This window comes from Agelaius tricolor, unplaced genomic scaffold, assembly GCF_023055355.1.
Source record: "Agelaius tricolor isolate 1412-34295 unplaced genomic scaffold, bAgeTri1.0.p SCAF_47, whole genome shotgun sequence".
NCBI classification, from domain to species: Eukaryota; Metazoa; Chordata; class Aves; order Passeriformes; family Icteridae; genus Agelaius; species Agelaius tricolor.
In genome coordinates, this window is record NW_027269307.1 from 475,430 (window position 1) to 498,967 (window position 23,538).

The following is a 23,538-nucleotide window of genomic DNA, read 5'->3' on the forward strand; positions in this document are numbered from 1 at the left end:
CTTAGGGCAAAGGTTGTATAGCCTAAAATTCCTCAGTGCTGGAAAATCCCATTTTCATTACTAAAACTTTATTGTATTATGCTAGTTACTTTTGCTCTTTTCTTTTGAAAGTAGACTACGTGTTGCCATATGTGTTAATATCCTTAAAATCTTTTCTATGTATAAAGCAGACAGGTGTGCCCTTCCCATCATTAATCTTGCCTGCTTGCTTTCATTCACTTTTGGTGGGCACATCTACTAAAATATATATATTTTTTATGTATACTTTTCATCCAATGTTGACCCAGGTTGCTTTCCAAGATTGCTGATAAGATTGAAAAGAATTGGAATAAAGAAAAAATGAATATTCATGTTACATTTTTATCTCGACAATTCCAAATGAGAGGTGAGAGCATTCTTGATGATTCATTTAATTACTTCTGCAGAATCTTTATCTGACTTGAAAGCTTCTTCTCCTGAGGACACATCTTTCACCCACATATGACTGATACTCAGAAGTACTCCTGAAATCAAGGATGTTCTGCTTTGGACTAAAACTCACTTAGTTTGTTATTACTAACAATAAATTATTAACCTTATATACATCTTAGACTAAAATGGACTGCTAAATTAATAAATAACCTTATATATGTCTTAGAATAAGATGGACTGTTAAAAATGAGAGTTCATAATGATCAACAGAATTTGTGTTGGTTGCTATTAAAAGCTATATTTTTAGCTCTTTAAATCTTTCATACTTTTTAGCCTGATATATTCTTCAGGGCAGCATATTTGGGTGCATGACTGTAATTAGCTGAAGGCTCTGATCCACAATAAAAGCTGAGAATTTGGAGCCAAAAGAAAAAAAAAATGCTTAGCTGAGAACTTGAATGGAATCAACCTTAGACTTTGGTTGTTGGCAAATGTAAGTAACCTAAGGTAGTTATGGAATGGAACTGATATTCTCTTCAGCTCATGTTATTGCACTCATGGTAGACATATTCCAGATGAAGTGCTTTGGTAGTCCAGCAATCACTAAGTTTGGTAGGATCTCTAAAGGACCTCCTTAATTAGAGTTGAGAACCCTCCAGAAAGCTCCAGACTCTGTTCTATGCACACATGGTTGAGTAGGTGGTCTCTGTCTCCTTTATAACAGGGAGAAAAGAGGTTATTATTGGTCAAATTGTGTCTTGGGGCTCACTGAGTCACTGCACTTTAATGATGCCTAAGGTGCTTGTTTGTGCACAGATTTTGTGGGGTTCAATGAACTGGGTATTGCAAGGTTAAGGGCACTGTGGATGTTTACACATTAATTTTCTGTACATTAATGTTAAGTGATTGGCTTCACTAGCAAGGTTTCTTATAATGCAGTGAATTGTGATAATAAAACTTTTTGAATTGGTTAAAGAATGGTGCTAAAAATGCCATTCACTTAAGAGCTGAACTTGATGATCCTTGTGGATCTGTTCCAACTCAGGAAATTCTATGATTCTGTGAGTAGCAAATGCTGTGATTTGCATTTCCTAGAGAGCTGTATAATCTAGCCTCATACTAAATATAACTGTATTTTGTGTCACGCATATTATGTGGTTCATGTAGGAAGGCCAAGTCATAAGCAAACTTGGTAAGAATACAAAGAGGGATAAGAATGCCTGAAAAGAAGTATGAACAAAATTTAGGTACAGATTTAAAGTGATTAGTTACAATTCAGGCATATTGATGTACATCTGGCTGTCACTTGTAATGTTAAAATCATTCCACTTCCTTCTCTCTTAAAACAGCTTCTTTCACAAAATTGCATCTTCAGTCTACAAAAAAAATTTATATTTCTTGTTATTTAATCAAACTTCCTTTGGGACTTAAAAGTTCTTTTAAAACTAAGGGGCATTTCTTTTACAAATGACAAACTTTGTCATGTACAGTGAGAATTTATCAGTCTCAGGGTTTCAGAGAACAACTTCACCTCTACTATGGACAGGAGGGCAAACACCAGAAAGAAGCATCCTGTGTAAAACCTTTCCTGCATCAGCTAGTTGGGCATTATGATAATTAGATCATCTGTCTAAATAGGCTCCATATGGTGATTTTTCTGTAAATGTTTTCTTTACTTGAACACAGTGTATTACTCTGTCTACAGCTCCACATTAACCTTGGAGACTGGATGATTAGAATTTGGGCTGAGTAGTAGAAAAGTCTTTTATTACTCAGGGCAGGGGTGATGGAAATATTAGACATATTTTCTCTGATTCTGAAGAGTAGGAAACAAGTTAGAGATAAATGAAGAAATGAAGCTGGCAGTACCAGCATGCTCAGATCAGCTCAGGAAGTCTAGTATCAGAAAATCCTGGACAAGTTTCCCAATAGATTTGCCACGTTTTGTTTAAAAGTGCAGCAAATAGGCAAAACACCCCAGTCCCTCAGACCACAGGCTGTAAAGTGTGCAAATCTTAGTTATGGCTCTGTATGGAGCCAGCTGGAACAGTAAGAGTGTGGTGTTTAAATAAACTTAAATCCCTTAAAATTAACAACATCTTGCTGCAATTTCAGCAGAGCGCAGTTTAATGAAATTGTTATTAATAGAAATCACCTTAAGAAATAACTGGAAGATAAACCAGAGAGGAATCTCCTTCTTTTAACCTTAAGATAGCTGCAGTGTAGCTGAGCAGAAGTGTTCAGTGATCGTTCAGAAGCCACACTGGCTGGGCTGTTACTGCTCAGTGTCCACACTGGTGGCCGTGATGGTTTCCCCAGCAGCCATGAGGAGCCACTGGCTCTGGGGCTCCAGGGTGGGGCATCCCGAGTCTGGGTTTTCACTGCATGTTTGAGGCCATGTCACAGTGCCAGTTCACATCCAGGAGGTCCTTTCTTTGTGATGAGGGGCTGATGAAGCCTGTTATTCACTTGCAAGGAAGCTGACACCTTTTGGGATGTCCACCCCACTTTTGGAGGAGTTGATTAAAATATACTGCAGGACCTCTGGAAATAGCAGGCAATGATTTCAAGGATGATTAGTGGAAAGCCTTTAACTGGTAGGTTGTCTCAGCACAGGACCTTTTTAAGACTTTGGGGCTGACTTGCTGGATTAGGTTCTTATTTGCTTATGTATTTCACCTTTTGAAAGAGTTTCTATGCATGAAATATTCTGATATGTGCCCAAAAATATTTCAGATTACTTCAGGCTACTACTGTACTCAACGATGCTGCATTCTTCTTTGCATGATTTTACTTTTTGAGAAAAATAATATTGTAACACTATTTCCTTTTTTAAAGAGGTCTAGAGCTGCAGTCTTCCATTTCACCTTTTATTTTGTTTCTCAGTGTTAGAGACTAATTTTTAAGAGATGTCTCTGCCTGAATTAGGATGCAGATAAATCATATGCCAACGTCAAAGTGATGGATTTTATTTAACAGTAAATATGAGAAATAGGAGTGGGGAGAGGTGAAGAGAGTGAGAGAGGGATTAAGCAAAGACATCACCATGTGGAGTGCTGTGATGTCCCTCTGGTACTTTTTCACCCTGGTCTGTTTGGTGGTGGGGTCCCTGATATCCATGGGACATATGTGCTGTTCCCACAGCTTGGGATGGCATGTGTTTAAGCAGCTGCTTCCTTTATCACACTTTGCCAAGGTGGGATATTTGTCTGTTTAGGTTACCCAGGTCTGTCCCACCAGGCCTGGCATCTTCTTGGTGTTGCTGTCTGTGCTTTTCCCACAGACTGGAGGGTGGAGCCTTGTCCAGTATGCTAATTCCAAACCTCTTCACCTTCCTGTGGGCCTGAAATTCACTCCTTTTTTTGCCATCTGTGTCTGCTGTGGTAGCTTATTTTGTGGGAACTTCCTCCTTTGTCACAGACTATTCAGTGTGCTTTTCTGAGTCATCACCCAGAGTCATCTGGTCCAGGAATTCTGTTTGAAAGCACACCCAGCTCCTCCTCCTGAGCTCTGAGGGGAGTAAACCTGTCTCAAGCTGACAGAACTTCATGTGGAGTTGCAATCACCATCTTCCCCCTTTCTCAGACCTTTTTCAGAGTTTGCACTTACTAGTTCTAATGACAGACTGTAAGCCCCCAAAAACTGGCTCCACAAGCATCTTAAAAGGGCTTATGGGATTTTTGAAGTACTCTGACTTGGACACACAGGTGAAATACTGAAGATTTTTCCAAAAGATCAAAACAACAAAAATACTGGCAACTTCAGAAAAGCAGAGAACTTCATCAGAAGTTTAGAGCTGCATTTTCACTTCTAGAGATAAGCATGTGCCAATTTTTATATCATATTCAAATCAGTTCTGAGTTTCCACACATCAGTAATCTTTATGATCAGATAGGACAACCCTCCTGTCACTTGATTTTTGAGCTAAAAAAAAAAAAAAGAAAAAAAAATTAAGCAGGTTTAGCTATCATCATCAATCCTCCCAAGTGGATAAAAATAGTCAAAGCTAAGTGCTACAACTATAATGTGAAATCCATGTTAATGATGAACACAAGGATTTTTTAAATTTAAAAATGAAAAAGAAAAGCACTTGGGACTTCCTTCACTTTCCTTCATTGCTCAGTAGTATTATAAAGTAAAAAGGGGCCAGAAAGATAATGGTATTTCATCATCTTCATAGCAAACTGCACTAGAATTTACTGGAAAAGAAGGATATTAAAAAAGGTTGGTTTGGCTTTTTTTTTGGGGGGGTTTTTTTTGGGGTTTTTTTGTGCAATGAGACTATTGTGTTCAGGCTAACAGATATTTAGCAATATTCTGAAAATTTGTTTTAGGACCCCACAGAATTTGCTACTGAACGCTTCAAAGACACTCATGGAAACCTGCCTGGATAAACAGGCAACCCAAAGTGCTAGAAGACCTGAGACAAAGCACCTGGGCTTAAAAAAGGTGATGAGAGCAACTTCAGTGCTTACATATATACTTTTAACATTCAAATTAGTTTCCAAGAGACCCAGCTTGGCCTTCTTGAAGGTAAAATGTACAAAATCCATCTTATTTCCATTTATATTTCCATTTTATATTTAACATAGGCTGCAAGAGAGATGCAGTGCCATGCTTCATTTTTAAAAATCATTTCCCTGTTCTACTACATCTCAATATTTGCATACAAGTCTATCACTCATATTAGAGGCATGGTCTTGAGGAGACAGCTGGCAGGCTGAGCTGTATTCCTACTTCACTGCTGAGGCACTGGGTAACTTTGGACTCTTCTAAACTTTTGTGTGCTTACAGGCATCATGAAAAAATGACAGGCCTATTATCAGGATCAGCTAATTGCTGTATGCCATAACTAACATGGCTAACAGGACAAGGGCTTCAGGTTCAGCTAATGTACATACAAAGCAGGCTTAATTCACAAATTATTCACATGTATTCCTAATAGAAACTGGGGAAAAAAGGGCTGCAGTCAGACAAATGTAAAACCAATGGGAAACTAGAATTATGTTTTTCCTTTCCATAAATTTAATTACTTCCTCCTACAGAGTGCAGCAGCTCACACATTTTCCACTTATACCACCATTCATGCCTATAGCCTACAGCAAAACAAGAATGATGACTTTAAAATGCAGGATTTTTATGATATGAAATTAGGTTTTTATCACCTAAAAATGACCTGGTTCTGACTATGAGTTAGTTAATTTTTGCAGTAGCTAGGATGGGGCATGGCTAAGATCCAGGTGTTATTCTAAACCACCTTATGTCCTTTTAGGGAAATGGGGGAAGGGGTTCCTTCAGGTCAGGGTAGCTGGCATGGAGGTGGCTGGGCATGGTTGGAATCCTGTGCTATATAGGGCATATAGAGCATTTGGAAGTGGATCACTCACCTCTCTTGTATGCTTTTGTTATAAATACTGTTACTGCTCTTTTTCTCATTTCTTTGCTGTTCCCAGTGAATTGTTATCTCAATCTATGACCTTTGCCTTTTGTCTCCTGTTCTTCTCTCCACCCTGCCAGAGGGGAGGAGGGGGGGGGAGTGACTGAGTGGAAAAGGCTTGGAGTGGTTTCAGTGGGAGCACTAAATTGAAGAATACCATTCCTAAACCACAACATACATTCATTGCATTGAGTATGAAAATGGTATACCATGAGACTTTTTGCCAAGAGAGCAAAATGCTCAGATTATATTTGCATTTAATTCTTCCATTCTCCAATAATGGCTGTAAGTACAAGGAGGATATTCACATTTCTAAGCTCTTAAATGCCATTATAATCACACTAGTAAGAGTAGAATTTAGATTTTAGATTCCACAAAAATAAAGGGCTCCTCCCAGTTTTGTATTATCTGCCAAGTGTTTTTTTAAGTATCCCTTCCAGTCTTGTGACCAAGTAATTTATGGAGATGTTGAAGAGCATTAGGCCTAGGATGGGGACCTGCAGGACCCCACTACTGACAGGTCACCAATCTGATTTAAAGAAATTTTCATTTCTGTAGATGAATTTTTGTGGTTGTCAGTACACATACCCTGTAGGTCTGTATTATTTATTTAGTTGCTTCTGTCCAGTATCACAGGTCTAGTATGTGTCCAATATCAAAGTATTTCCTCACATCTCAAAAGCTACTGCGTGACTGTGTTTTTCATAAACCCTCCTGCTCTCTGCTCCTGCTCTGCTCATGGGAATTACTGATGTCCCACTCTCTGTGTTAGTCCTTTCCTTGGTTGCTTTACAATTTTTGTATTTCAAGGGGAGTACAATCCATGCAAAAATAGATATTCATCACATATTTCTTTCTGCACAGTGTTACAGCCTATAGCATTACCTGATGTTTAAGCCCTCATATAGTGCTAATTTTTAGGTGATAAAAAATGAAGTGTACCTAACAGAGTGTGTACATTCATCCAGTATTTTTGCAGATAAATAACCTCTGTTACAACTATCAGCATGATGCCATACACGCAATAAAGCAAAATTCTAAAATATGGACAACTCTGACAACAAAAGATGGCATGGCACTGGTAAAGACACAACTGTGAGCATCTCCCTGAAAATTAGTTTTATTGACCTCTCAAATGCCATGAGTAATTCCAAAATTTCCTGGTACTAAACAAACAGTTACAAGGCAAACATCACCTGTGCCAAATATTCACTAGGTCTGGCAGAATGACAATAATGACAGTAAACATTGCTTTTCATTGCTGTGTGCAACCATGCTGTTTTAATATTTTGAAAAAGCAAAAGTTCTACAGATATATCATTAAATTGTTTCCTTTGGAACCATGCACTGTGTTGGCAAAAGAATAAGCAATAAATTTAAAGTAGTTTAGTTATAGAAATAGTGCTTTTAAAATAGTTTCCAGCTTCTGCATTGCTAAGAGGCATTTGAAAGTCTCAGGTATCAGCAGCCAAATAGTCATCAATATTAATCACTTTGTCCCTGTTTTCCATTGACTTGGATGTCCCACTAGTTGAGCTCTTAGAACAATGAAGGGTACGTTTTTCTAAAATTTGTGATGGCTTGTTTAGCTAATTTGTATTCCAAAGGGGAATCCACAGTATGACTCCTCCCTGATGCTACAAAATGAGAAAGTGGAATAGTCAGTAGGACACTCAGTTGGGATTAAAGAGGTTTGACTTTGGTCCAAGGCCAGTTAATGGCTTAATTCATAACAGCAGACAGCTTGCCTCTCCTGTCTTTGAAACAGGAAAATATTTACATGATCCTTTGAACTACTCTTTTGAACAGAGTTTAAACATCTCACATTCTCATCTAACCTAATAGATGGGTTGATCTCTTGTGATGAAGCACATCTTCAACCAAATTTCATCTATTTCAATTTGCCAAACATCACAGGGGTGTTCATCAACCAGGGAACCGATTCTCACTGTTCATTTGAGACAATTCTGTGTTATAGAAAAAATACTTACTTGTATGACTTCAGAGTAAAGTAAAGGGAAAAAACTGAAAACGGGTTACATCAGCCTGAAAGAAAGTAGATTTTTCATTCCCACACACAAAAAACCATCAAACAAAACAAAAAAACCCCAAATCCAAAACCTTCAAAGAATCCAAATCCCCCCAAACAACCCACAGGTATCTGCCCCACCCCCTTCCATCAACAGGAAAAAGAGCACTAAGAAATGTCTGATCAATTTTGGTATTAGATTCCTTAATGAAATACTTTCATACCTAGTGATGAGAATCATAATTAGTGCTTTAATAAGGTGTTGAAGCACACCAGACACCAAATGTGCTATCCTCATGACAGCATCACTTCCTGTTGCTTTCAACACAGCCCAGGAAGAATGATGTGTAGACTCTGAAAAACTCCTCAGAAAAATATGCAGATGTTGTTTTCATGCAAGTCACATTATGCATGGCACAAAAAACAGAAGACTGTTTTCAATGTTTAAGAACATTTAACCAAATTGTTCCTGAATGACTAAATGATAATTACTTCCAGAGATTATAGACCTCTTTAAGAAAATAAAACAAAACAGCTCTGTCACCCCAAAATATTGGTAGTTGTATGGATGCTGAAATGCAAATGGCAAAGTCCAGCAATAAGGTGAATCTATCTTTGCATTTGTTGCAATGTAAAACTAATAAAAGAATGCTGTGAATTCAGGGGCAGAAAATGTTATCTGCCATGTTATCTGATGGATTAGCATGTGAAGTAAATGAAACTGTCACACAGAGATGACTGCTAACAGAACCAAATTTAGATTTCAAATGAGCCCTGGAAATACCTCTTAAAAAAGATTTAACAACGAAGAATTCACTGACTTCCCAAAGTGCAGGAGGTCATGTATTGCACCAATTCAATCAGCTGTGCTCCTTCACTAAAAAAAAAACCAGAAATGAAGAGCTGAAAGTGACTGAGATAAAAACTATTTCTTAAAAGAAAGAGTGATACTCTATAACTAGGGTCATGGGTCACACCATTTAAAGATAGCAGAAGCAGTCTTCCAAAAAGTGCAAGACAAGGTCCAGATGGATCCATTTCTTTCAGAAGATCAGAGCACTCTTGAAGGCTGAAAAAACCAGATGTAATGCTCTTGTTTTATATCACATTAGGAAAAGTTCTTATAACTCTAGAAAACCAGGACTAAACCCAAAAAATGGCTGCAAATAGAATGTAACATCTTGTCTTCCTTACTTACCAAAAGTGTCATAGTCACTGTATTCTGAGCTATATATAGACAAAAAATAACACTGCAAGATTCTAAAATGTGAGCTTGATGAGAGGCTTTTCTAACTAAAATGGATAAAGAATAGAACATATCAGCTGCAACAAACTAGATTAGATATCATATTATTAGATATACTACTAAATCCCTGCTGTATCAACTCTGCTGCCTCTGAGGGACATGAGCTTTGCTGAAAAGCTGCAGCTTTTTTGGGATCAATCCAAGTGAAAAGGAGAAGGAGGCCTCCCAGCACTGGTGGTCCTTGCAGTCCCCCTGGGCTTTGAAACAGCCAGGCACACACTCATCACCTGAAAGAGGAGTAGTAGTCTACTCACCTGCAATGCACTAAAACCATTAGTTTTTAATGAGTCATTGTAGAAACTATGTGTACACACCCTCACATCCTAAAAACGGATGATGGTTCACTCTGTGAGAATTTCTTCCCCTCACAATGAACAGATTATAGGAAAACTCTAATCTCAAATCTCTTATGCTAAATTCTTCTACTAGCAAGAAGCATCTTCTGTAAGTGTTCCCCTTCTAGCTATTGCCAGAACAAAGCTCATGTCTCTCAATAAATTAATCTTTAGAAATTCAGCCAGTCTATATTCTTTATCTCTTTCAAACAATACTGGGAACAGACTTGTGGAACTGTTTTAAACACAAAATGTAGGATGGTTTTTATAGAGTAAAAACGCAAAAAATAATCCCTGTGCAATTATACGGATAAATGAATACTTGTTCAACATGAATTATAAGATAAAACTGGCCAGTAAAGACCAGCAGAAATCAAGATGCCAGCCAACATCTTAATGATCAGAAAGACCCTGCAGAAATTCAGCACAGTGCAAGCATAAGTGCTACTGAAGCTCAGAAGAGTACAGTGTAGAGATTCTCTCTATATTCTGAGTGTGTGCTGGTTGGCATTTCAAAAACATAAAGCTGCTTTGAGTGAGCCACTAGAGTTCCTCCTGCAACCCACCACAGCCAGCTGCAGTCAATCTGGCCTAAAATATCTTCAATTTTCTGGATATAGAGGAAGAAAATAAGGCACAGTGGGAAAAGAAGAAAAGGTAAGCTTACAAAACCCAACAGGAATAAGTGTTGTAAGGGCCTTTACGTTTTTATGGCAACTAATCTAGGTTGTACAGGCCTCCCAAATTGCTACCCTGAAGCTCTGGATACTTAAGTATCAGAACACAATCTCTCTTTTTCTGGTTTTCAAGGATACTTGACCTATGATTTTCCTTCCAATCTTAAAAGCAAAATAGAGACACCTAAGTTAGAGTGTGTATGAATAAAGGAAGTTTTATTCTCTATATATTTTTAAACTATACCTTAGCCAATGCTAAAGGGTTTTCCAATGTGATGAAATAAATTGTTTTATTTTTCATTTGTGGAAAAATAAAAAGCAGTGAGTACCAATAAAGTAAAAATCTGCATATGCATTCAGAAGTCATCACTGTTTAAGTCAGAATTATCTCCTTAGCATCGCAGTTTTTTCATTGATTCAAATAAAATCCCTATATCTTTCCAATGAGGCCTGAGTAGAAAGCATCAAGCAGTTACTAATATTTACAAATATGTCTTCCCTAAAGAAAAACTTAGTGAATTACTGTTAAATTAGCAAGCTACCCAAATGGTCTAAATTATGAATACTAAATTTTTATTACGAGCTCTGCATTCAACCTTGAACAAAACATAGAAAATTAATATAGCAGTTGAGTGCTATTAAGGAACAATTTGTCTATTGTTTATCTATTGCTTCTAAATATCATTGTTTGATCAGCTATTCAAAAATCACACTGAAAATTTTGTGAGTGCCTGTCACCATTAGAAAAATATAGGAAAAAATGGATAATAACCCCCTAGGGTACAATATCTTTCTGACAATGAATTTTAAAACATATGCCAAAAATTAATGAGGCAGAAATTAAAACAGATTGAGTAAAGTTTAAAATAGCTTAAAGTGAAAGATATTTATTGTGAATTATTTTCACAGTTTACTGAAATAAAAAGTCAAGAAAATAAAGACTGAGGTAATGATTGCTAGGAACCAATGATTAAAAGGGGTGCCTCTGCCTGAATTAGGGTGCAAAAGAGGCCATATGCCAAAGTCAATAGTATAGATTTTATATAATGTATTTATTTAATTATTATACATTCATATGCAGTCCTGAATGTCACCATTTACTGTCTAATGTTGGGGGGTTTACACTTTTTCTTCCACCACTTGTGGTTATGCCCCAGGGTCCAACCAAGTTGAAGACTGAGCTAAGTATCCAGACCAATGGCTAATCCTTCTTCTACTATAGGTGCATCTCTTGCTTCTTTGAAAAAAACCAAAATTCTTTGTATCAAGGGGTCACCCTCTTTTGGTCCATATTGTATTACATTTCTGATGAGTTAGGCCTCTCTTTGTACCTTTTAAAGATGCCCTGTAAGATTATGGGTATGAAAACAGTCAGTTTGAATTTGGTGATGCTGTGGTAAAGTCAGTTTTCACTCAAATACTGTTAGTGAATATTTTATTAGTCTAGGTATCTTGTCCTAGATACCAGAATCTTTGGTTTCTAACTAGGAGCTAATTCCCCCTCTTCCCATCAACTTGAAAAATGAATTGATTTCACATTTCTGCATGTTTTCTATTTTAGTGAAATGTTACTGATGTACAATAGGGCAGAAGTCAGTGTCTCTGTGGTAGACCTTAAACTCCCTAAGAATATTGAATAGAGTCAGGAGTACCTGGAGAAAAAGAGCTGTGAGGATTTACTCTAAAGGTAGCTCCTGCTTTTGTGTCTGACACTGTATGGAAGAGTGGTATAGATATTCCAGATGGAGTAGAATAAAATTAAATAGCTCAGCTCTGAAGAGTGGAGATATGGGGGAATAAATGGAAAGAAGGGAATGGTGAAGAGCAGGGAGAAAATTACCCATTTTGCATATAAATGATGTAATTACCCCCTCAGCTTCTCAGGCAGAAGTTGACATCCCTAATTAGAATAATTTTATGATCTTCTGGGGACAGATATACAAAAGCATAAAGAGAAAGAAAAAATAACAAATACAACCAACATCATAGGCTGCTTTTACAACATAATTTTGCAGCAGAACTGATGATGTACATCCAGTCTCAGCTTTATAACAAATTACCATGTTTGTATTTTACTTGAGATGATTCACAGGGCTTGATATAAAAGGCAGAGGCTGAATGAAACCTTTTCAGAGAAGAAAATGATGAAACCACAATACAAAGACAGGGATTTGAAAGCCTGCTGTAATGTGTTTCATTATTTTCTTCTGATTAATACTGTAAAATGAAAGCCACTGTGTTTAACCTGTGCTGATGCTACAGTTGCTGTAATTAAGCATGAGAACTTACAACTTGTGCATGCTGATTGTTTCATACAAAGCACCTGGCAGCTTTGCCAGGCCATACTCTATTAAATCTACAACAGACATGTCCAGCCACCAAAGGCTGCCATTGTTACCTGTCTAATTGATCTACAGTATTCCACCACATCTCCACTTCCTAATTTCTGGGCAAAAAAAGGGGGTATTTAGCCTTTTCCAGATGGTGAGGTAGCAAGGGGACTTGTTTTAGTCATGTGGGAAGGAAGGGGTTGTGCTACAAAGGAAGATAAAACCCAGTGAGTGTAGAAAATCTGGAAAATTCCATTATCATATGGCTCATCTTATCACTCTTATCATCTGACTGACTGATTTAATGTTGCCAAGAGACTTGACAGACCAACTTGTTAGCACTAGATACTGCAAGCAGTTGTTATTGGTAAATCAATTGTTACCACTAATTTTACTCCAGCAGGTTAATACTCCAGTAGTCAGGACTTGGCTGAGGGATATGTTTGTGTGCAGGCATTTCTCTCTTTTTTTTTTTTTCCCCTCACATAGCTGATTCTCTTTTGCATTTCCTAAGCGTGATTTCATGGTAAGGAGACAAGCTAGAAGCCAAGAGAATAAAATTATCCTCAGGCATAAATGCAGAAAAGCAGGCTTGAAATCTCAGAGGAGCTGATGTTCTTGTCCTATAACCATTACTTACAGGAGTGACTAAGTTTTGAATAATTAGGAAAAATTAAAATCTTTCTGGAGTTATTTTCATGACCAGTCCTGATTGATTAATTAATAAAAGCTAACAAAGGTTTTAAGCCTCAGAAAAGCTTTGGGTTTCGTTCTGCTCAGAGGATGGTCACGCTGTCAAGTCCATTCGTTCTGAGCTGATTCATCCTGCCCAAATTAATATGATTTGCTCATAGACCACAGAATCTGGAATAACCACCGTGCTTTTTGAGCTAATTAAATATTATCTACTGCACCACGTGCTTAATTCTTCAACTCCATTTACATAAGTAGAGAGAGAAACATCTTCCAGTTATTTTATCTGAAAAATAAGTCTCAGATTTCATAAAGATGAATCCTTCCCTTCCCAATTCCTGTGTTTGTTTTGCAAAACAAGGAAGGATCAGATAAAATGACAGTAGTGGCTCAAAGCATCTCTCAAGGAGTGGTTTTGTGCAGGGGGGTCCACAGTAGGCACTGGTGGGGTGGTCAAATAGGATTTAGGGGTCTTTGTGTTATCCCAGTGTGAGTCATGGCTGCTCTGAACAGTGCACCTCCCAAATTCATGGTTACCAAGGCTGGGAATAAAAATTAGCTCACAAAAAGTAGAGTGCTCGGTGAATATTCCTGAGTGAGGAGGTCTTTTGCAAAATGCCCTTCTGTGCAGGACTCTGAGGGAGCCCAGCAAAGTGTCAGGCAGCTGAAACAAAACATGTGTATAGGCAAATAATGTCCTTTGGCTGTTGTGATGTGAAGGAGACAACAACACAGCTCTGCTCTTCCTCTGAGAGAGAAAGAAAATCAAAGAAAAAGAGTGTAACACATTGTACAGAAATTATCTATGGCACCAGTACAATGTGTAAAAAAGCTGGCAGAGAGGGACTTCAGTGGCTATCATGGATGTGATGATCCTGAAAACATGTAAGCATAAGGGATTGATTCTTGAAAATAGGCTGAGACATGGAAAACCATGTGGAATGATCCATCCTTCAGCTACCCCTGTCCATGAGGGAAGGGTGCTCAGTGTTTACCCTCTTGCTGGAGCTCCTTTCAATCAAAAAATCAAGGTATATTTGCAGAATGTTTAACTCAAAAGCAAATATATGGCTTTCCAGCTTCTTCTTTTGTAAAAATGTATATAAATCCTGCCAAAAGTAGCATGCAGCCTGTATCAGATAGAAATTTTGTTTATTTCTGGATTGTAGCATGCATATAAATTAATCTGTCTTTATCACTATTTCACAAGAGGGGTGCACTGCCATCCACAGACCAGCATTTATCTTTCTGGTTCCTGACACTGTGTGGATAATACATCACTGGAGCAGTGGTGCTAGTTATGATGTATGACACCAACATATCATAAAAGCCTTGCCACTTCTGTGATGTATTATTAAAAACACGGAACGAAACGGAAAGATCAATATAATACAGGTCCTTAATTTTTTTTAAGTGGGTTAGAAGTTTTCAGATTAAAGAAAATGGGCTTCAGAGAGTTTACATAGAGTCTCAGTACATAACAGAAAGAATGAGAATAACTGTGATTTCATATATGACCCAGTTTTTAATGAAAAAAAAATCTGTCTTTTTAAGTTTTCTATGTTTCATGTCGTCTCTGTACTCAGTTGTGCTGCAGCCAGCTTCCTACCACATTCCTACAGAGCATCTTCCACAAAATACCTTCTTCTAATGTGCTCAATAATCAGAGAAATTGAATGAGAAATTATTTCGATTTCACATTTCTTCTTTTATTTCAGGTTTTTATCTCCTTCTAAAGTGCTTGGACAGTTTTCCCCACCTTGTACTCAGAAAGATGAAACAGCAAGAGTCTGCCAGGTATTCACATACATGAACTTTGAGATATTGAAAAATATTATTAAAAGTAACAATTGGCACTTCTGGCTTCTGCATATCTCACCTAAAGAAAAGCAATCCCTCAACAAGCCAGAAAGACATTCTTAGGTCCAGAAGGTCCTGATCTTATACATCTTAACAGAATAAAACCTCAGTATTAATATCAATTTTATTTTTATTGGGGAGTTGCAAGCAATCTTTTTACACTGTTCTCTTTTCATATGGTTTTGGTGCAGCCACCTGTGTTGTCTTCTCTACTTGAGTATTGCATTTGTCTATCTTATTTAGCCATTGTTGTCTGCTCTCTACCCAAAACATGATGGTTTTGGGATTGTATATTTATTAAACTTTCTTGGGTAGCCTCCACATTTTTTTCCTGCCTTGATATTATTTCCTTGGCTCCTTGAAGATATTTTATATAGTTTTATATCCCCTTAATCGCTTTTTAACCTTAGATGTGTAAATTAAGTTCCCTTCCTTGTTCTTCCTCTGTAATACCTTCTAATCCTTGAATCATTCCAGTTGCCCAAATTATCAGCATTTGTGTTTTCTGGAGACTTGGGACATAGAAAAGGAATTAAGAGTCTCCTGTCTTCTACAAGGTGCTGCTGTGAACATACCTGTTAAGTCTAGCCTTAAACAAAAGGAATTGAAATTCTTCTTGCACAAAGTGGGCCTATTTCTATTTACTATGTATTTTTATCAGTTTTTGGTACTATTCACAGTCCCAGACACTGTTTATGCATTAGATAATGTGTTTTCCAGCTCAAAGAGCCTAAAGTGGAAGATTTTAATTGCATGTGAGAAACCCCTAGCAGAGACCCCTGCAGAAAGAGCTACACATTAACACATTACCTCCATGGTATTTCAGTTCCTTTAGAAAACATATTTAAGACATATGTGATAAATGTGTTTATATTTATAATGGTTTTTTGTCCTAAAAATAATGTTTCAATAAAAGCAATTCTGGGACAGTGAGAGAGGAGGGAAAGAGTTTTGACTGTGCAACATCCAAAACCTCTGCAGTTTATGGAGCTCATGAAATTTAAATCTCTTAACCTCTGATAATACAGAAGTGTTCATTCAGATCATTCTGATGCAAATACAGTTAACTTTATCTAGGCCAGAGCAAGAATATAACTACCATGGGTCCTCCAGCCAGTGATATATAATAACTGTCTACTCACTGAGGAGGGACACTAAATCTGCCAAAAATGTTTTTCTCTCTCTTCAGGTCTGAGCCTGAACAAATCCCTACATGTGATCAAAGTACTAGTGATGCCAAAGAGAAATATGGTTGTGCTGATAGGCAGCTGAAGATGCACATCTGTCTTCCAGCTTCCTCTTTCTCCACATTGTCACTGTAAAGGAATTAGCACAAATGATATGTTTGATGTGGAATTTCCCAAAGAATTGCCTATAAAAAACATGGGGTTTTGGACAGAGAACAAAATTCTATATTGCTGTAGCACAGAAGAGAGTAACTTAATATAGTGAAAAATAATGTGTTAGGGTTGATTATGCTGTTGAATATGTATAAATGTGAATACAAATGCAAATGAGCAGTGTAATTGACACTTTCATTTCTAAGTTTCCTGTATATATACAGAAGTACATATACTCTAGTATTTTTTATGTCTGTGTACTTGAGAGCACCAACATCTCTAGGAAAAGCTACACTTTGGAAGCCTTTTGAAATTCTGAAAACGTACAATGGGATGCTGACCCTTAGAAAACCTGCAATTTACCTGGCATCAATCTCTGACTTTATGTACAGTGTTGGCAAGGAGTCGAGAGCAGAGGGACTGTCTTCTATGATAGTAAAGGAATGCTAACTTTTCAGTGCTGTTTAATGCTAAGTTTCTCTGTTACAGTACATACCTGTCTCTCTACCCTAACCTAGTCCTCACCACTCCCTTTTTCTACACTTATTAAGAGCCAATTAAGTAGCTGTGAAACAATGACCTGCAGTTGCTGCAAGTGAAACTTGCCTTCTGAGAATGCTCAAGTTTGAGATATAATGAGTACAGTGAAGAAGTCAATTTTGGTAATGTCATGAGCATTCAAAATCATGTCTTTTTAAATACAAATATGTATGTCTTAAACCTAGAAATACTGAATGTGGTGAAAGGTGGATATTGCAATTATTGGAAGTACATACAAGGTACAAAGAGAGATGAATGTGTCTCAACTGACAATCATAAGTAGAAAGTATAATGTAATTTCCTTTTTTAAGAGCTGTGTTGGAGGTAAAAAAGCTAGATGGGAGCCATTAGCTTTTAATGATTTATAATGGTTTTAAAAGCTTCCACACAATGAGCAGAGAAGAGAAGAATGGTACTGGTCCGTAATTCACAGATGGTCATTTAGGCAGAGAAAATATATCCTCTGATGTGTTTATGTGTAAACTTTTTACAACACAAATAGAGATTTGATAAAAGGAGCAGAATGATGCAGCAATTATGTAAGGTACACAGTTAAATCCTGAGCTTTTCTTTCAGAAACATATCAGTAAATATCAGAGTGTTGATTTGCAGAAGCACATATTTAGAAAGACTCATGGTTCCTTTTGAGAACTTTTTCATTAGCTTCTAGTGCTAGCAAATAAAAGCTAAAATAAATTAACTTAGTACATATATTGCTAAATTTCAAAAGTACAGAAATGTCCCTGAATACATAAAGAGAAGTTTAGAACTGAAATATATCTCACTTCAGCCTAGGTCAAAACAAAACATAGTTGAGAATTTTCCTTGATAAAGACAGCACAACTGCTAGGAATTGCTACAAGGCTTTTAAACTGTATCCTTGCATTCAAATTATGTTATTATTTAAGGGAACAAGACAAAGGGATGATTGTACATTTTGTTGAAGATTGAATATAATTTATAATTATTTCACTTTTATTGTGGAAAGAGAAAAAAAATGCAGCCAGCCCCTGAAAGAGACTGGGAATCTTCTAGTTTCAGGTAGATACTGCACATTATTCAGCAAGCAGCCTGGGTGAAGTAAACACAGGCCCTTTTCCACCCCTCATAAATGTGTCCTAGCACCTATGACCCTGACGGCAAGCCCTAGATTGCCATGTGAAAGGTGAACTGCATTTCCACAGAGGCCACTTGTGGGAATCCATAAAATCAGAAGGTTTTGGGAAAGCTGCAAAAGGCAGGCTTCAGCGAACTGTGATTAGCAGAACTGTGATTAGAGCTAAGCAGCAGCCATGAGATAGGTCAGCAGAAAAATTAGGTAAAAAGTAGAAAAGCAAGGACAAATAGAACAATGGTGTGTGTTAACTCTTGTCTAGAGTAACTCCCTAAACTGCAGAAAAGTTTATCTAGCTATTAGGAAGATATTAGGAAGATATTAGGGAGATATTAGGAAGTTTGAAGCTTAATAATGGAGCTCTGTGCATTGTGTTTCAGGCTTACAAGCAGGTATTGTATTTGAAATAAGCAAGCATTGTTTAACCAAAGGTACCTGTGCTTATAGTGGTTGGATAGAACTACTGTCAATGTGCTTTTGCTTGGTGTGATTGGTCAAAAACCTTTTAAAGTGAGTTGTAACATTAAGTTCTTGTTCTGCTGCCTGGGATGTGAGCTGCTGGCATCTTCCCATTGTCATAACCATGTAATGAGAGTGATGCTGGAAAATCAAACAGCTCAAGGCACGTTCCACAGCAGCCCCGTCCCATTCGTGATTTGTGGATAGACTCCCGGCTGGCGACAGCCACTATCTTGTATTTTGTCCCATTAACTGTGCTTGGCCTGTCCATATTTAAAAGCTGAAGCTCCTTCAAGCTGATCCTTGGCCAGTGTTTAGAGGCCTGCTGGTGTGTCCTAAATGTATGTGATACCTGGGAGCAGCTAGGTCAGGTCAGAATGCTTCTGAGAGTGCAAAGACATTTTTGCTCTGTTGGGCTGGTGATTTGCTCATATGTGGTTGTCCAGTTTTGGGTATTAGGCACCCTGCTTTGATGTGGATTGCTGCTTCTCAAGGAAATTATTTATGTTCTGCAACACACAATATAGTTACTATTTTGAAAGACTATTTCCTTTACTCTGGCTTTGGTGTCCAAGCAAGCTGGCTATTGTGAAGAACCCTGTTAATACTTCTCAGTATTTAATGTGGATGATTTAAGGACCTTATTCTGGGTTGTCATTTTCTTTAGCACTGAAGCACCGGTCTGGCTCTCATTGATTCCTGAGATTAGGTAATTACTAGCCTGAGATGTAAGAGGAATGTAATTCAGCTATGGAAAACAGCATAATGCAATGCCATACACCTTGAAGAAACCTATTACATGACTTTGGGTGGTGTTCTGGAATTTGACAACTATGTGGCCTTGTTCCAAACAATTAAATGAATCTCTCTTCAGAGCATATGGTGTAGAGAACATGTCATGTTTGAGAAATATGGTTGGCTGGTAATCTTGATTTTTAATTTTGCAAAAGAACAATTATTTGGCACAGTATAAAGCCTTTTTTTCCCACTCCCTGTTAAGTACCGATGTGTTTTCTTCAAAGACAGAAAAAAAAATCTTTTCAGGAAAATCCAGTTTTTCCTTGCATATCTGATAGATATTAATTTTTGTCTCAGTTCTTTTGAACAACAGTGTGGCTGTTTTTATATCCTATTGATACTAAAAGTTTGTGATGAAACTCAAAATCCAAAGACTCAGTTATTGCAGATTTATAGGCTGGTCTGTGTGAAGGATCTGGCTGGTATAATTGTTTCTAAAAAGGCAGTGCTTGAGAGAAAAGATTCATTGTTTGATACACCAGAAATTCATCAACCTATCCTTCTCCCCTGCCTGAGATTCATAATTATGTTTAATAGTTGCACTAGGGTCCAGGCTGGGTGATGGAGAGGAACTGTTTGTGCTGCACAAAGAAGGAGCAATCTTGTTGGAATCCTGGATGCTGAGAATTTTAAACTTTCTGTGCTGAAAGGCACAGACTCACAAGAGAACACTGCATTTGACCTGAGGCCATGGAGAAGGCTTCCAAAATTTATTGATAGCACTGGGATATGGGTGTGTAGTTTGATTAGAAGTGTGTAATATCACAGGGTGGAAAACTTAGAGTTTAAGGTTTTAGAATATAGCAATATATATGGGGCAAGATGGAGGTTTTAGGGCAGTGGCTGGTTGTTCTTCTTTATCTTCTTCACCTTCTTCTTCATGGATTTGGGTGGTGTTTTGTAATTGGATAGAAAAGTCCACATTGAGGACTTTGAGTGATTAGTTATTGGGTTAAAAGTGAAAATAATTTAGAGGTAATTTCTTAATTGGATAGTTTAGCCTTAAAAGACCTTGTAGAGAAGATAGTTAGCCATTTTGTAGCTTGTTAGTTGCATGTTATAGAGCTCATGACTTGTAATATAGATAACAAATAATAAACATCTAAGCTGAAACTCGAGATACCATCTCAAGAGCTTCAATCCTGACCTTGACAGAGACAGAAAAGAAGTGCAAAACTGGCACAATCTCACTTTTCCCAGGCTTCTGGAAGCATCTTAGGTGGGATCTAGATGCCACTACATCAGGAGATCTCCCATTGGTTTCACTGAGCAGAGAGCAGTGGTATTACACACAGACCAGCCACAGAAAGACATCTCCCTTCTTGGGTTTTGTGTTGCTGAAATGGTTCCCAAGGTAATAGAGTCTTTTTTCCCAGCTCTGCAACTGAAGAAGTTGGGATTCCTTGGCTCTGGTTCTCAAGGTTGTTTATTTTCTTTTATCTAATGCATTCTTTCTCCAGCCTGCTGAGGTCTGTCTGGCAGGGTGGTTTGTGACACACTGACCGCCCTTGGGGCGGTGTTATCTTTTCATACTAAGAACTACATGTACTTTATTTACAATAATTTTCCAATACCTATCACCTATGTTAGACAGTCTGTATCTACTCTAAACCAATGCAAAAGTGCCACCATCACAGGAGAAGATGATGGAGGAGGAGGAGAAGGAGAAGGAGAAGGAGAAGGAGAAGGAGAAGGAGAAGGAGAAGGAGAAGGAGAAGGAGAAGGAGAAGGAGGAGGAGGAGGAGGATGAGAAGGAGAAGGAGAAGAAGGAGAAGGAGAAGAAGAAGAAGCAGGAGAAGAAGAAGAAGAAGCAGGAGGAGGAGAAGAAGGAGAAGGAGAAGAAGAAGCAGGAGAAGAAGAAGAAGAGGGGGAGGAGACGGGAAACACCCAGATTCCTCCATCTCGCCTCTTGAACCCCCATTCTAAAACCCCAAAATTCTACTTTTTTACCCTGTGACAAATTCACTATCATTCTACTCAAACCCCTGTGGCTTGTAAATCCTCACACCAAGTTGGTAATTGTTTCCATGGGTTAAAATCGAAGGCACAGGTGTCTTTGACTCCGTGCCAAGGTCTCTGAGCCCCTTGCCAGGGTCTTGAGCCATCCAGGGCAGCCAGAGGAATATCCTGGGCTCTGACACTCCCTGTCCCTTTGTGCTGCTCCTCAATTATGGGCCCTCTTCAGATTCCCTGAGCTGGCCCTGGGTGATGGAGGATCAGAAGGCTCCTGCCCACTTGGCAAAGAGTCTGTGCAGGCAGCTTGGCTCTGCTGGGCACTGTGCCACAAGCTCTCCCAGACAGCATTTTTCTCTAAGGAACTAAGGGGATTAGGCTGCTAAGGGGAAGTCTAAGAGGATTGCTGATTTAAGAGATGGCCAAAGGGGCACATTTAAAGTTTTTTTAATTAAAAGATATTTTTAGTGGAAAACCAGAAGGATTAAGGAATTGGTAAAACCAAGTTAATGTCAAGTGCAGGGTTGAACCACAAATTAGATGTATTTCTATCAGATCTTTGGCTTCTAACTTATTTTTTCCTGAAATAAAACAATCTGTAAATCCTACTAAGGTAATCTCCCATCAATCTTTTTGACCACTCCATCCCTCCTGTCCACAATTATGACATTACAAATACATTTAAATCCATCACAAGAATTTGAATGGCTGGTAGGATAAAAAGGGAGACATTTAACAGACTATGAAATACTTATAGAAAAATCTCGTATTTCATGAGAATAAAAACCAAGTCCTCATTTTCTAAGCACAGATGTGTTTGAACATTTAAATGGACCAGTCTTTGCATTATTACTTTTATGTCTACTTATTTTAAATGATCTGCTGTATATGAAAGTCAAAAGGAGAGAGGCAGAGTATCGATCAGGTTATAAAGAGAAATTATTACACTTCTAATTCTAATGCAAAATAACCACTGTTCCCTATTTTATCTATAAATCTCTTGTTTTTATACTATTGAGTCATGTGAAATTGTTTTAAAGATAAAGTGAAGGTGTTAAGTCAAAGGAAGTAATTTTAAGTTTTTAATTATTCTACAAGTTTTGCCCTACAGCACATTTTCTTACAACTGTACCTTTTGTTCAGCACTAAACTGCATTAATTACTTATAAGGCAGACAGATCAATATCTCAGAATGTCTTATAAATAATAGTTTAGTTCAGCTGGAAGTTTTCGTTGTTCATTCACCAACCTTTTATTCTCATAGCACTCACAGCAAAAATATTGTAGTGAAATAAGAGTTCTTATCAAATGAATCTGTCAGTTCAAGGACACAGCTTATATTTAAAGTAATACCTAACAGCTGCTAGCATCCTGACACTTTCAAAATATGAAGGGGAATAGGTGAATATTCCTGAAAATCAATATTTCATGTTTAGTATTGGTGAAATGTTGCAGGAAGTGTTCTGTGTATGACAGATGTCTGTATCTGCTTGTGGCTTCAGTAAACCATATTATTTGTTGGACTGTGCTCTGTCAGGAGCATCTGTAAAATCATCTGCTTTGAATATCTTTGGGAAGTATTAGCACAAGGTTAAAAGGAAAAAAAATAAAAATAAGCCAGGACCAGAAGATGTAAATCACACAAACCAGTCCTAAAATCCCCTGTTTTCCTGAAGTCCAAGCAGAAGATAGCAGAGTTGGGCATGCTTCCTTAAACTTTCACCAAAGGATTTCTCTAAGGACACTGCTATACCTTTAATGCTTTACAGTCTGCTGATTTGTTGTTTCATTCAGCACTTATATCAACTTCTATCAGCTCCATGGCACAGACTTTAATCTTTGTAGGGCCACAACTTGCTGCATTAGGGTAAGCCACTCAGACCTGGGCAGGGTGCTGCTCTTTCCTTTATAACATTCTACATATCCAAAGCAATGCTAGGATTTATTCTGCTGTAAAAGATAGTCACTTTTGACCCTTCTGTTTCTAAAAAATCCCATTTCAATCCTAAAGCTATAATATTGTTGAACCTCTTAATTTGTGAAGTTCTTTGATCTTGTGGAATGAGAACATCTAAAAACATGTCCATTCACTATTTGCCCTCTCTGATATTTTGAATGGATGGTGCAGTCAAGCTCACTGTTTTGCTTTTTGTTTTAAAACAGACTTGGTTCATATTTATTTTTACTGCTTGTGGTCAAAGGTTCTGGCATTTCAAACGTGTGTTTCCAGGGTTTTAGTATCAGCACTTCTGTGTG

At 37.7% G+C, this 23,538-nt stretch overlaps 1 long non-coding RNA gene across 1 annotated transcript in view; it reads left to right on the forward strand.

Annotated features, from left to right (window-relative positions):
• The window catches only part of LOC139604220 (uncharacterized), a 93,808-nt gene that overhangs the window by 62,472 nt on the left and 7,798 nt on the right, over nucleotides 1-23,538 (forward strand). The window contains exon 9 of the long non-coding RNA XR_011683916.1: nucleotides 14,937-15,015. This is a non-coding gene — a long non-coding RNA (uncharacterized lncRNA). The remainder of the gene's footprint in view (nucleotides 1-14,936; nucleotides 15,016-23,538) is intronic.